Below are 11,902 nucleotides of genomic sequence, written 5' to 3' on the forward strand. Positions count from 1 at the left end.
TGCCAAGTTCCCTGCTGCCACATGGAAGGGTGTTTATAAATCCCCAGGGCTGGCCTGTCTTTCAGAGAAAGTGGCAAGGTCCAATCCATTGGGTGTTGGAACTCTGCACTGCAGAAGTAGCACCAGGCTCCTAATGCCTTATGGATAAGAGCAGAGCTCATTTTAGTTCTTCACCTTTCCTTCAGAGCAGGAAGAAACCATCTCAGCACAAGTGACCAACTGCACTGGCACAAAGAACAGGAGACAGGAACAGCTGGTGGGAGCGCAGGACAGGAGATGGGGTGTCCTTTGCACCAGAGCTGCACTAATGTCCTGAGACACAAATAGAGGACTTAAATTCTAGGATAAAGGCCTTTCATTATTCAATGCAGGGATTTTATCCCTTTAATGGAAACATCCTGAGTAGGAGAATTCAGATTGCAGGGCAACTGTAGCTGTGTTTTTCAATTTATCTTGTGCAACACAATCCAAACTCTGTTTCGAATGAAGAAACTGTTCTGAGTTCCTTCAGTGGGATTTATGAACACACCTTTGGGCATTCACATACTCCACCCTGCATTATGTGTTGTCCAACTGAGGCTGATGTAACCAGAACTAGACAGGTTTGAGGAGAACTTCATTGCAAGGACCCTCACCCCTGGCACCACTGGAAAGAATGAAACTCAACTTGAGGGAGGAGCTGAGCAGGTCATTCTGATTGGATAAGCAGGAAATGTGGTAAATTGAGAAAAAACACCTTGAAATTTCTTTCAACCCGGTTATGGGTACAAAGCAGCAAACACCATTCACCTTCCTTCTCTTACTGGAGAAGTCTGCCTGGATTGCTCCACAGCTGCCTCTCCATCCAGCTGAGGGTGGGGTCTGACACCCACTGGAGGCTTTCACAAGCTCCCAGGTCTGTAGGGCAGCCCTGGCGTTGTGTAAACCAGGCTAAACAAGATTTTGTGGCTCAGTCCTACAGGCAGCAGAGAGATGTGGCAGTGACACAAGATAAAGAGACATGGAAAACATTTTCCAAACATCTTCCATTACTCCAAGGGCAGTGCCACTCTGGAATGTCCATAGCTGAGGGATTTATAGAAATACACAAACTCTTGAGGATCCTCTGTTCTCAGCTCAAACACCTGCAAACCCCTGAAAGCTTCAAAACTGAGTGTGTACTCAGGGCAAAACTCCAAGTTTACAACTGCTAATTTTCCCGAATTCTTTCAGTCCTCTCTCACATCCACTACAGTTGATTACATCCACTGCTCTGGTTTGGAGTAAACAGTAGCAAAAAGGGAAGGCATGTGAGATTTGAGCCTTTTGTTTCTGTTACTGCTGTTTGCTGGAACTAATATAATAAAAATAGCCCCTCAATGGGCAAAAGTTTCTTACATTAACTAAGAGAATTACAAAGAAAAGGCACAAAACCAGTACAACACAAGCACCTTCCATAGTTTCATTTATGATGTGAGGGAAAGGAGAGGAAGAATGAAGCGGCAGAGGAAGGAAAAAAACATGGAAAGAAATACAGAAATTTGTGTTGACTATCCCCTATACAGATTACTCTCTATGTTAAATTGACAGAAAGTACAAAAGAATTTGGGAGAAGTCTCAGAAGGAGATAGATTCATCTCAATTATGATTTCTTGAGGCTTTCAACTTCTTAGTGAGAAGCATTTGTTGTATTCCCCTCTTCTATTTGCCAAGAGACAAGACTGTATGTAGGCAGTTTCTCCAAATGCCTCTGTGTTGCTAAGGCAAACATCCTACGACAGCATAGAACAAAGATATTCTTGTCACAGCTGAACAGGCATTGTTTGGACAACTGAGGAGAAAACTTTTGTCTCTATAGAATAATAAGTCTCTAACTCCATTTTTCTATTACTGCAGAAAAAGCAAAGTGAAAGAAAATCCCTTCTCCCTGCAGACTACAGATGTAGGACTCACAGAATCCAACCACTAGGTACAGTCAAAACTGGATGTCTGCAGAACTCAGCTACTCTGAAACTCTCCTCTCCTGCAGCTGATTTGTACCTTGGCTATTGATTCCTGATTACAGCTGTCTCACCTGCTTCTGCAAGTCATCCTCCTGGCTGGGTCAGGCTGTCTAAGGCATCTGCAGGCATGAAATGAAATGAGACTGTCAGAGAGAAAACTTGCTACTGCAGGATCCTCAGGCTCCTTTACAAAGCTCCCTTGGTTCCCATTTCTCCCTTTGAGACACTGTTCCACAATCTCACTCCAGTGGTTGAAAATCTAATTTCCAGACTAAGTTTATTAATAGCAAATTTGTACCACTTTGTCCTTGTGCCAGCATTGATTTTTATTACAAAGGACTTTTCTACCCCTCTAGTATTTACTTGGCATTGAAGTGTTTACAGAGAGATGTCCCATTCTTTCCCAGGCTGTTCTGTAGGCAAAACAAATTCCTCTCTTTTGGTTTTTCCTCATCTGCCAGGCTTTCTGTCCCTCATCCCTCCTCCCAGCCCTGTTCTGCACCTGCCCATTTTTTGGACTGAACCCCATACAGAATTCTTGGCACACTCCTGCAGCTCTGGTTAAACTCCCTGTTTTCAGCAGGGCTGTCTCCCTGAAACCATCCTACAGCCATGTGAGCCCTGACTCTTCTCCACCACACATTCCTTCTAAATCTGGAGCTTCTCTGGCTCAGGCAGTGGTGACAGAAGGACAGAGTCTCCATTAGACCTTCAAATCTCAGGCCTGTCCTACTGAGAAGTTCACAGCCCTTACCTGGACTCTGCAAGCTCTAAAATGCAGCCAAACACATACATCCACTGAACCCTCTCTGCTGCCATCAACAATGGGAACATCCTTCTCCTAACAAGGCTCAGTTTTCTTCAGGCTTCCCTGCTAATGAAACATCTGTTCCCTACTCGTGGGCAAGCTCCCTGCTGCCTGCGTTTCACTGGGGTTTCCCTGCAGTTTTTAATATCACACGTAGCTGTGCTGTCTCCCAGATCCCAGCCTTTGCCTTGCCTTTCCCAGAGCCACTTTCAGTATAAACCCAGGCTGAGAACAGTGGTATATGAAACACCAGTTAAGAACAAGCAAAGACATTCTTATACATGCATAAAGAATCAATTTGGACACAGCTAGACACAGATCTTGGCCTAGGGTACAAATTCTTCCATAGCCTAGATCTGCTCCTCCACTGTGGATGCTACTCCCAAACTGAACATATTTGTTTATAACAAACAAACTGTTTCTGCAGTATCAGTTCATTTACATTTAGCTGTACAGTGTAATAACTGCATGAGTTTAAGACTGATACACCCTTCACCCATGCTGGGATCCACACCGGAATTTGGTTCCCCAAACCATGGGTTCCCAGCAGTGTCTGCAGTGACAAAGGCTGCAAGGTAACCACAGGAACACCTTCCTCCAGAAGAGCAGCCAAAGCCCACCCACCAGACATCCCCTTTCTACGTAAAGCAGGACAGGAAAGGAAACTCTGGCTCCATTAATTTTGTGGCCTTCCAGTCATGCAGTCAAACCATCTTCCCTGCTCAGGATATCCCTGGGGGGTTTTTTGGAACTTACTTGTGCTGAATGTTTGGGCAGCACTTTGGAGAAGAGAAACAGGCAGTGACATTTGGCATTTGCTGCAGGTGGAGAAGGCTCCATGAAGTGCAGCACAGGCTGCCCTGTCCCCTGCAAGGGGCAGGAGGGACAGCAGCTGAGCAGCACATTCCTGCCTCGGGACAAGGAGGGTTACCCAAATTCCCTCACACCTGACATGATGTGTCACAAGCAGTGCAGAGCCAGGGAAGGGCAGCTGGTGCAGTGAGGGGATTTGCAGGACTTTCTTGGGTTTAAGTGAGAACATCCAAGACTTCTCTACTGACAGTGCTCAGAAGTGCAATGAAGAAGCCTTTGCTGGGGCAGGACAGCAGAAAAACCCCAGCAAAACAACTTCTTGGGAAGAACGTCATACAAGAACAGACCTTTTCTTTAATTTGTTTTTTGAAAGAACATTGATAAAAGTTCCTGCCAAAGCTCCTTGGAACAGCTTTGCTTCTGGCAGCTCAGAAACTCCATTCCATAACTTCCAAATTTTATCTTAAGAGGTCTTTATCCCACATGCATCATTATTACCTTGTCCTAACATGATAAAAACAGTGAAGTATTTTATTACTTTTCTGCTCATAAAGATGGATTGCTCTTTACTCCACAATAAAATGTTACCCAGTGTTCTAGATTAAGCCATTGCTGGGTGTTGTAATGGCAGTGCCAGATTCTCATTACATTGCGAACAAGGCAGTTCCTGTTCTAGGAATAGATATGTTTCAATCATATTAAGCAGCTGCTGTTCTTATTGATTAAAAAGAAAAGTAACTAACTACCATTTTTAAAATATAATACATGTACTGTGGTCTGCTACTAGGCTTTACTTAGCAATTCAACAGGAAACATAAGCAGTACAACTTGAAATGGATATAACTCAAAACAAGAATTCATAAATCCCAGAGCAAAACAGTTCTAAAACTCAAAATCTGAGACACACTGTCCTCATAAGAAATTTTAAACATTATTTCATTCAGATTACAGGGAAAAAAAAAAAAAAAACAGAAAGAAAAAAAAGCAAGCCAAACAATCTTTAGAGTTTCAGAACTTCCCAGGAAACAGCAATTCTGAGTTAGATGAATGTGCCTTAGTTCCAAGAAGCCTGAGCAGGATTTTCTGCTGGGAACAAAGTCCAAGAGGATCTGGATGGAGGGAATTCTGCAGGGACCCACAGCACAAATAGGGAGGAGAGCTGGCCCCAGGCTGAGCAGAGCCTCGCTGGAGCAGTGAGGCACTGCCAGATTGGAGAAGGGAGGGAATGGGGGTTCCCTTCACCCCTCTGCCCTGGCAGCACAGAGCAGCAGGTCAGACCTGAGCAGGGAGGAGTGTCATGCTCTGTGTGGGATGTACGACCCCATCCATGTGGGAATGCTCATGGCTCTACTGGCAAGTGCCTACAACTTCCAGAGGGGCTCAGGAAAAGGTCCAGCATCAGAGAGGGATGGGGTCTCCCCTCCTGCCTTTCCAGACTTTGCAGAGGAAGGTGCCAGCAAACACCAACCCCTGCAAAGATGGGATTCCAAGGAGTTGTTTTGTGATCAGGACTCCAATAGGCTACAGGACATTAATCTGGACACCTTAATCCTTCAACTTTTGTGCTCATGACTACCCTGACCTTAACCCTGTCCTTTCTTAGCAACAAAATTACACAATTACTAAATTAAATTCTTAATTTAAAACTAATGCAATTAAATTATCCAGCTTGCACAACTTACCAAGACCACCTCTCTAAAGCAAAATTTTCACTTTCCAAGTACTCATGGCCTTTTTCTTCCCCACACAGGCAACAGCAGATGGAAAAGCCAAAATAAATGAATAAGTAACTACCTCCATACTGTTGGCTTTATTGCTGGTCAATAGGGCACACAATCAAGCCCTGAAGTGGAAGAGACAATATATTTCCTGGAGTTTATTGCACAACTCAGGACCTGCATCACGTGCATGTGCGTTGCTGAGGTGGAAAAAGTTGTGCTGCTGAACAGAGGCCTACTGTCTGCTGACACAAACAAGACAAAAAACCCACTGACCTGGAAGTTAAAGTACAAAATCTACTTTCAGCCTGAGTGCCTGCTGCCCATCCACATTAAATGAAGAAGCCTTATTTAAGTGAAGTATGATCTTAATCTGCTCTTCTCAAGCAGAGAGAGGACATGCCAGCACCAGGACTCCACCCAGCAAACCCCACCAGCTGCCAAATCACTGGAGGACAATGCAACTGCGTTTTAGAGGGGGATTTTTCTGTCACAAGGTTACTCCAAATTGTCCAGCATCAAGAAATTTATCTAGGCAAGCCAACAACATTGGCTGGGGGAGAGTTACACAACAAGATACTGGCGGGGGAGTAGAGAAGGGAAAACTTAGAGAGAAATGGAGCAACCTGTGAGGAGTTTCTAAGCACTGTGGCAATACAAACACACCACAAACTGCACAGGCTCAGAAAAGGAATCCAGAGAGGCAGCAAGCTCAAAGTCAAAAGGTGTGGTGAGAAGGTCACTGCTGGTAAGTGGCCCAGCAATCAATAGAGGAGAGGAAAAAAGATTAACAGCTTAACAGCCTCCAGTCCCTGGAAAGACTTAAATCAATGACTGGATGCTGGTTTCACAGAATACAAATACCACAGAGCACCAGGTGTGCCAGCTTGAATGACTGGGATGACTTCACTGAGGTCAACACAGTTGTAACAGCTTGCTCTGGGTTTACATTTGGAACATCAAAGTACTACGCAAACCCAAGTAATTAATCATCAGCCAAATACCAGGCCAGGAATTTTATAATAATTCAAGCTTTTTTCAACAACCCAAGCAACTGTGTTCACATTCCAGACAGTCTCAGATGAGTATTCCAATAAGAAGAGAGAGGATGGCAGAAGCCAGTCTCCCACCAGCACTGCTGGGTACTGCAGCTCCTGCAGCAGCTCAGGCTGCCAAGGTAAGGGCCCCATGGCCACAGGCACTGTGCTACCAAGCTGATGGACAAGTCCCACTGTGAGCATGCTGCTGGGTCTGTACAAAACATGGGGGACAGGCTGACCACCAAGAAGGGAAGAAACAGCAGGTGAGGAGCTAAATTATAGGCAGCAGCTGGCATAAAGGAGAAATCAGAATCTCCCATTTCTGAGGACATGCCTCAAGAAGCAGAGTTCTGCCTCCCCTATACTCACACCCAGCCTGGAAACTTCCACAGAAACTGTTTATAGAAACAGACCAGTGGCATCTTGGTGACACACTGAGAGTGCTCTGCTCTTGATCAACAAGAGTGCTGTGCTCTGTCCACTGTTGCTTGCCATCACCTGTGGTCCACAGGAACCCATCCACACTGCAGAGGGGGCTCCACTCACCTGCTGAAGTGCAGGCATTAAGCAGAAACTCTCAGTTTGCCTCCTACATACAACTTGCACATTATAGAGCCTCAGTCCCACACTTCTACTTATGATTTCAGGGTGGCAAAGCAGGAATGTGGCAGCACAGGCCTTCCTTCCTAAAACCTCAGCTTTAACACACCCTTTCCCAAGAATCTTGTCTTCCCTAGATGAGCTTCATGCAATGGTTTCTTCATCTCTCCCTTCCTCCAATCTGCTGTGTCTATGCCTCCAGGCCCTGCAGCATTTAGCAATGGCTGTGCCAGTAATACAGTGTGAAAATCACCCTCCTGTCACATCCCAACACCATGGCTCTCAGACTCTCTCACACTCCATCAAGGAATAACAATCACTGCTTTCTGCTCTCAAGGCACAATCATCCTTTCAAGGAACAGCTGAGATGGACACTATTTAAAATACCAGTTAAGGGAGGAAAAGTACAGCTACAGCTGGGTTTGCCAGAACTGCCACTGAGAGCATTTGAGCCCTTGCTGTGACTCTGCCATGGCTCTTCTTTTGCTGTACCTCATTTCCCACCACACCTGTTGCCACTGGATATTTGGGTGGCGAACTCTTCTTTGCCATGTTGCAAATTTCAGCCCAGGACCTGAGAATCCCTGCCATGGACAGGATGATCTCAGAACATCGCAGTTGTCACAAAAGAAAGGATGAAGTGTGAAACTACTTATGTAGACCTTTAAAGCAAGCTGAACCAGAGCAAGCATTGAGGCAAGACCTCTTCCTCCCCAGGCAGCAGTTTGTTCACACGCAGTGGTTCTAAGGCCTTCCACCCTGGAGTAACCTTGCTCATGGTTATCTCTGTGATGCTGACAGCAGCTGCCACTCAAACCACATCGATGCCCACTCTGCCCAAAATGCTGAGATGAGCACACAAAACAATGAAGGGTGACCATTCAGGTGTGCTGCTGAAGGGAGCAGATGAAGCAGATCTCTAGAGCTACAAGTTGCCACAAAGCTACACTTCTGACATCAACCACACTATGGAGACAAACTACAGAGACCACAATATGTGGCAGCACTTCTCTGCACCTGTCTGCAGCACAGCCCATTTGACACACGTGCACTGTCAGAGCAGCAGTTGCTGCTGTGCACAGGATGCACCTTCCCAGCCCTCTGCAGCAGCCCCTGTCACGCTCTCATCGTGCTCAGAGAGGCACTTGCTGCAGAAAAGCAACTGCTGGTGCTCTGCACTCCCACATCCTCTGGCTTTGCACTGGAAAGCAGCAAAGCCAATCTGGGTTATCACACTGCAGCAGGGTGCTGAGTCCTGTCACCAAGCAGCAGATGAGATGAATTTCATAAAAGTGCCCCTGTGCTCATCAGAGACTGCATCAACCACACTGAGATTTGCCAGCAGCTCCCAAGGAAAAGAAACAGGAGGACTGTGACATGACCCTCCACAGGACAACATCTGAAACTTCTGACACTGAACTCAAAGCATCTCAAAACATCTCAAAACATCTCAAAACATCTATGGAAGAGGAAATAGCCTGGAAACTGGATTAAGTCTCTCTTGGTACCTCATTATCTTCTTGAGTGTGAGAAAGAAGCCCTCTCATTTGTTCCTCAAGTTCATTAAAACTTAAATACAGCTTTTGGTAACTTTCCCAGACACCAAAAAAGTTAATGCAAGTTCTGGCTTAGTCTTCACTTGAGAAATGACTGCCCTGTAACAGGGTGAGCTCTAGCAGCTTTATTATCCCACTCACCAGAGGCACAACTATCACCTCTAACAAGTTTGAAGCACATATAATCCCCCTTACATTTCACAAGCACAGAGAGAAGGATGTGCAAGCACCCTACAGAAAGAAGTGTTGGAGTTGTTTGTCCCAGAAATGAAGACTGTGAGGAAATATGGGGACAGAGCACATGGGAGGTGCTCTAAGGAGAGAGGCAGTTGTTCTCCACCTCAGAACACCTCAGAAGTGCTCAGCTTTAGTCACAGCAGAGCTGCCATGACAAAAGAAAACTTTCTAGCAGATAGAACCACAAAGCACCAGGACAGACTGCATGCTAAAGTCCTTACCAGCAATGGGAGCCTCTGGGTCAGGCTGGGCAAACATTTGTCAGGAATGATGTACGGCAAGTTGATGCTTACTTGATGGGGAAATTGGCTAGATGGCTGTCAAGTTCCCTTCCAAGCAGTTTTGATCTATGGCCCTACATTGAGGAACTGAGTGCTGGCCAGTAATCCACACATACACATGGTCATGTGGGACCCCAGAGTCACCCTCTGTTACCCTAATGCAGTCCCTCTGTCTCCCAGCTCCTCCCATGGAAAGCAGTCTCAGCCCTACAAGAGCACAAGCTCAGCAGAAAACAATGTGAGAATAAATGTTTGTCTCTCTAAGGTCCCTGCAAAGTCCCTTTCACCCCATATCTCAGGTAGAGACTGAAACATGGTCAGTGCTTGCAGTTCAGGGTGCTCACATGGACAATACACCAGAACAAGAATGGGATCTATCTCTGACCTCCAGTGCTGGGGGGCTTTGGGCTGCCCATTCACAGCAGGAGGTACAACCCCACTCCTGTGTCCCAGCTGAGTCCCCTTCCAGCCTCCCGAGCCCATTGTGGAAGTTCTGTTTCCCCAGCACAGGAACTGAGGTCAAAGCCCCATTTGCAGCTGCACCTACACTCCAGGCCTCTGCTGACCCCAGTTCTTGCTCTCCTGAGCCTGCACCTTGCCCAAAGGGGAAGGCTGAGGCAGGAGTGTCTCCAGCACGGACACAGCTAAACTGGGACCGCAGCTCCATCTGCAGGGCTCTGCCAAAGCGGCTCCTCCTCGGGAAGGGCAGTGTCAGCCCAGCAGATACCACACACCTGCTAACCCCCAAAACACAGCGTGAGCACAACCCCGCTCCCTCAGGGTCCTGAAAGCAAACAAAGCCCCCCTCTGACAGCATCACCTCAGGAATCAAGTCACCATTTGGACACAGTTCCCAAGACCCAGAAAATTCAGTATATGTCAGATACTGGATTATGCAGGATGCCGAGTGAAGCCTCAGCCTTTGTGGCTGCAGGGAGCAGCTCTGCCTCTGCAGAGCTCATGTGCCCGGGGCTCTGCCAAGTGGCAGCTCGGCCTCCTGCCCTCAGGCAACACAGACATGGCCCAGGGCTCCAGCCAGGCTCCTTCAAACCTCCAAAGAGCTTTGCAGTAGTTCTGTACCAAAAGGAGCCCGGGCCAATCTGTGTAAAACACCGAGGAACATGCTGTACTACAGCAGCACATTCCATCGGATGCGAGTCCCACAGGAACATCCAGCCTCCTGGGAGGAACAGCAATTTTTCCTTTTATGAAAAGGTCAGCAGCACCATGTGATTTTCCAAGAGATATAATGACTATGCAATGCAAATACATAGAAATGCAAGTGTTGTAGTGACAAATATAGAATTTAACACTTGTGCTACTGGATAAGACCACTAGTCTGTCTTGCATGGGATTTGTCCTGCTCAGGGCTCAGACAAGGGATTGACTGATGCTTCCAAGAAAAAGCACACTCCCTTCTGCAGTCCAGACACTGGCACTCTCAGAGGGCCACCTAACACTGCTGCAGGGAACCAGCCCACCCCCTAAAGAATGCAGCATGATGCTGTTTAACATTCCCATCAGCACGTGGACTATCCAGCTTTTAAGGTCTCCTGCAGAAGCAGGCTATGCATAATGCTCTGCTTCATATATAAACATTGCCAACACCCAGAAGAAATTTGAGAACTCATTTCTTTAAATTTAATTTTTAAACAGTCTGAAAAACTGAACTTAAAAAATATCCCTAAATTACTGTTAAAAAAAAATCCACAACCACACAAAATACCACCCCTTTGACTGTACTTTGTGCTCATGGCTCTAGGAGGCCAGAAATCAGCTGCACTGAAATGGTATTTCCAAACCTATGCTCAACTGCACTTTAACTGACCTATTTTTCTTTTCTCCTCCCCTAGATTTCCTCTACTGTGTTTAACCAGGGCAGGTACTGCAGGCCAGAGAAAACTCACAAATTCAAGTAAAAAGTGTATAGGACACAGTTAAACAACTGGGGTGGATAAATATAGTGTGAGATGTCCAGTGGGTGAAAGGCAAGACTGTGAACAGAGCTGTGAGGAGGGAAAGGTTCCAGCTGGAACCCAAGTGCTGGCTCATCAGAGAGAGCTCAGGTGTCTGTGGGAAAGCAGGGCTGATGTTCAGGAGTTAAAGGGATGAAGGAAAGACTCATTTAAGGAGTGAGAGTGTGGAAGAGGGGAAAGGAAACAGATGTATCAGTGCTCATATAACACCCTCTGAACCTGCTGCAGCCTTCCAACAGACTCAGTTTGCTGCTGCAGGTCCTGCCTGTATCCCAGGCTGTGCAGCCCCAGGTCAGAGGACAGAGCCTGGGAGCTCCTCCCTGGTGCACACACACAGCAGGACCCTGTCTGGACACTCCCACCCCTCCTGAGTGCTCACCTCCATCTGGACTGGCAGACCAGACCCTTTCCTTGGCTTGCTTTCCTTCCTTCCCTGGCTAGCTATGGTGCAGAAGGGAACCTGCACCACTGGAAACAGCAGCAACAGCAAGCAGCAGCTTGAACTCAATCCTGCCGTTATTTACACTGACATGATGTGGACTGTCCACTTCAGGGACTTCTCTCAGTGCTGTTTCAGGCAGCCCTAGTCTGAGTCACCCTTCTCAAAGAGACAGACCTCAGCTATTCCCATGCCTGTCAAGAGACTGGGTCCTACTCCAAACTCAGCTTGTCAAATTTTGTGCAGGTCATTCCACCTCCTGTTTTTCAACTTCTCCATCTGCAAAACCAAAGCAGTGGCTCTGGCTTTCTCTGTGAAGTGTTGCAATTAAATGCCTCATGTGGTATTTAGGCATTTCTGTTACTATCAGAGCAATGTGCGGGTGCCAGATGTTTATTCAGGCCTGCCAGCACCTCTGAATAGTTGCAGAGAAATTCTTTTAAGGACCCTGA

This window comes from Poecile atricapillus, chromosome 9 (assembly GCF_030490865.1).
Source record: "Poecile atricapillus isolate bPoeAtr1 chromosome 9, bPoeAtr1.hap1, whole genome shotgun sequence".
NCBI lineage: Eukaryota > Metazoa > Chordata > Aves > Passeriformes > Paridae > Poecile > Poecile atricapillus.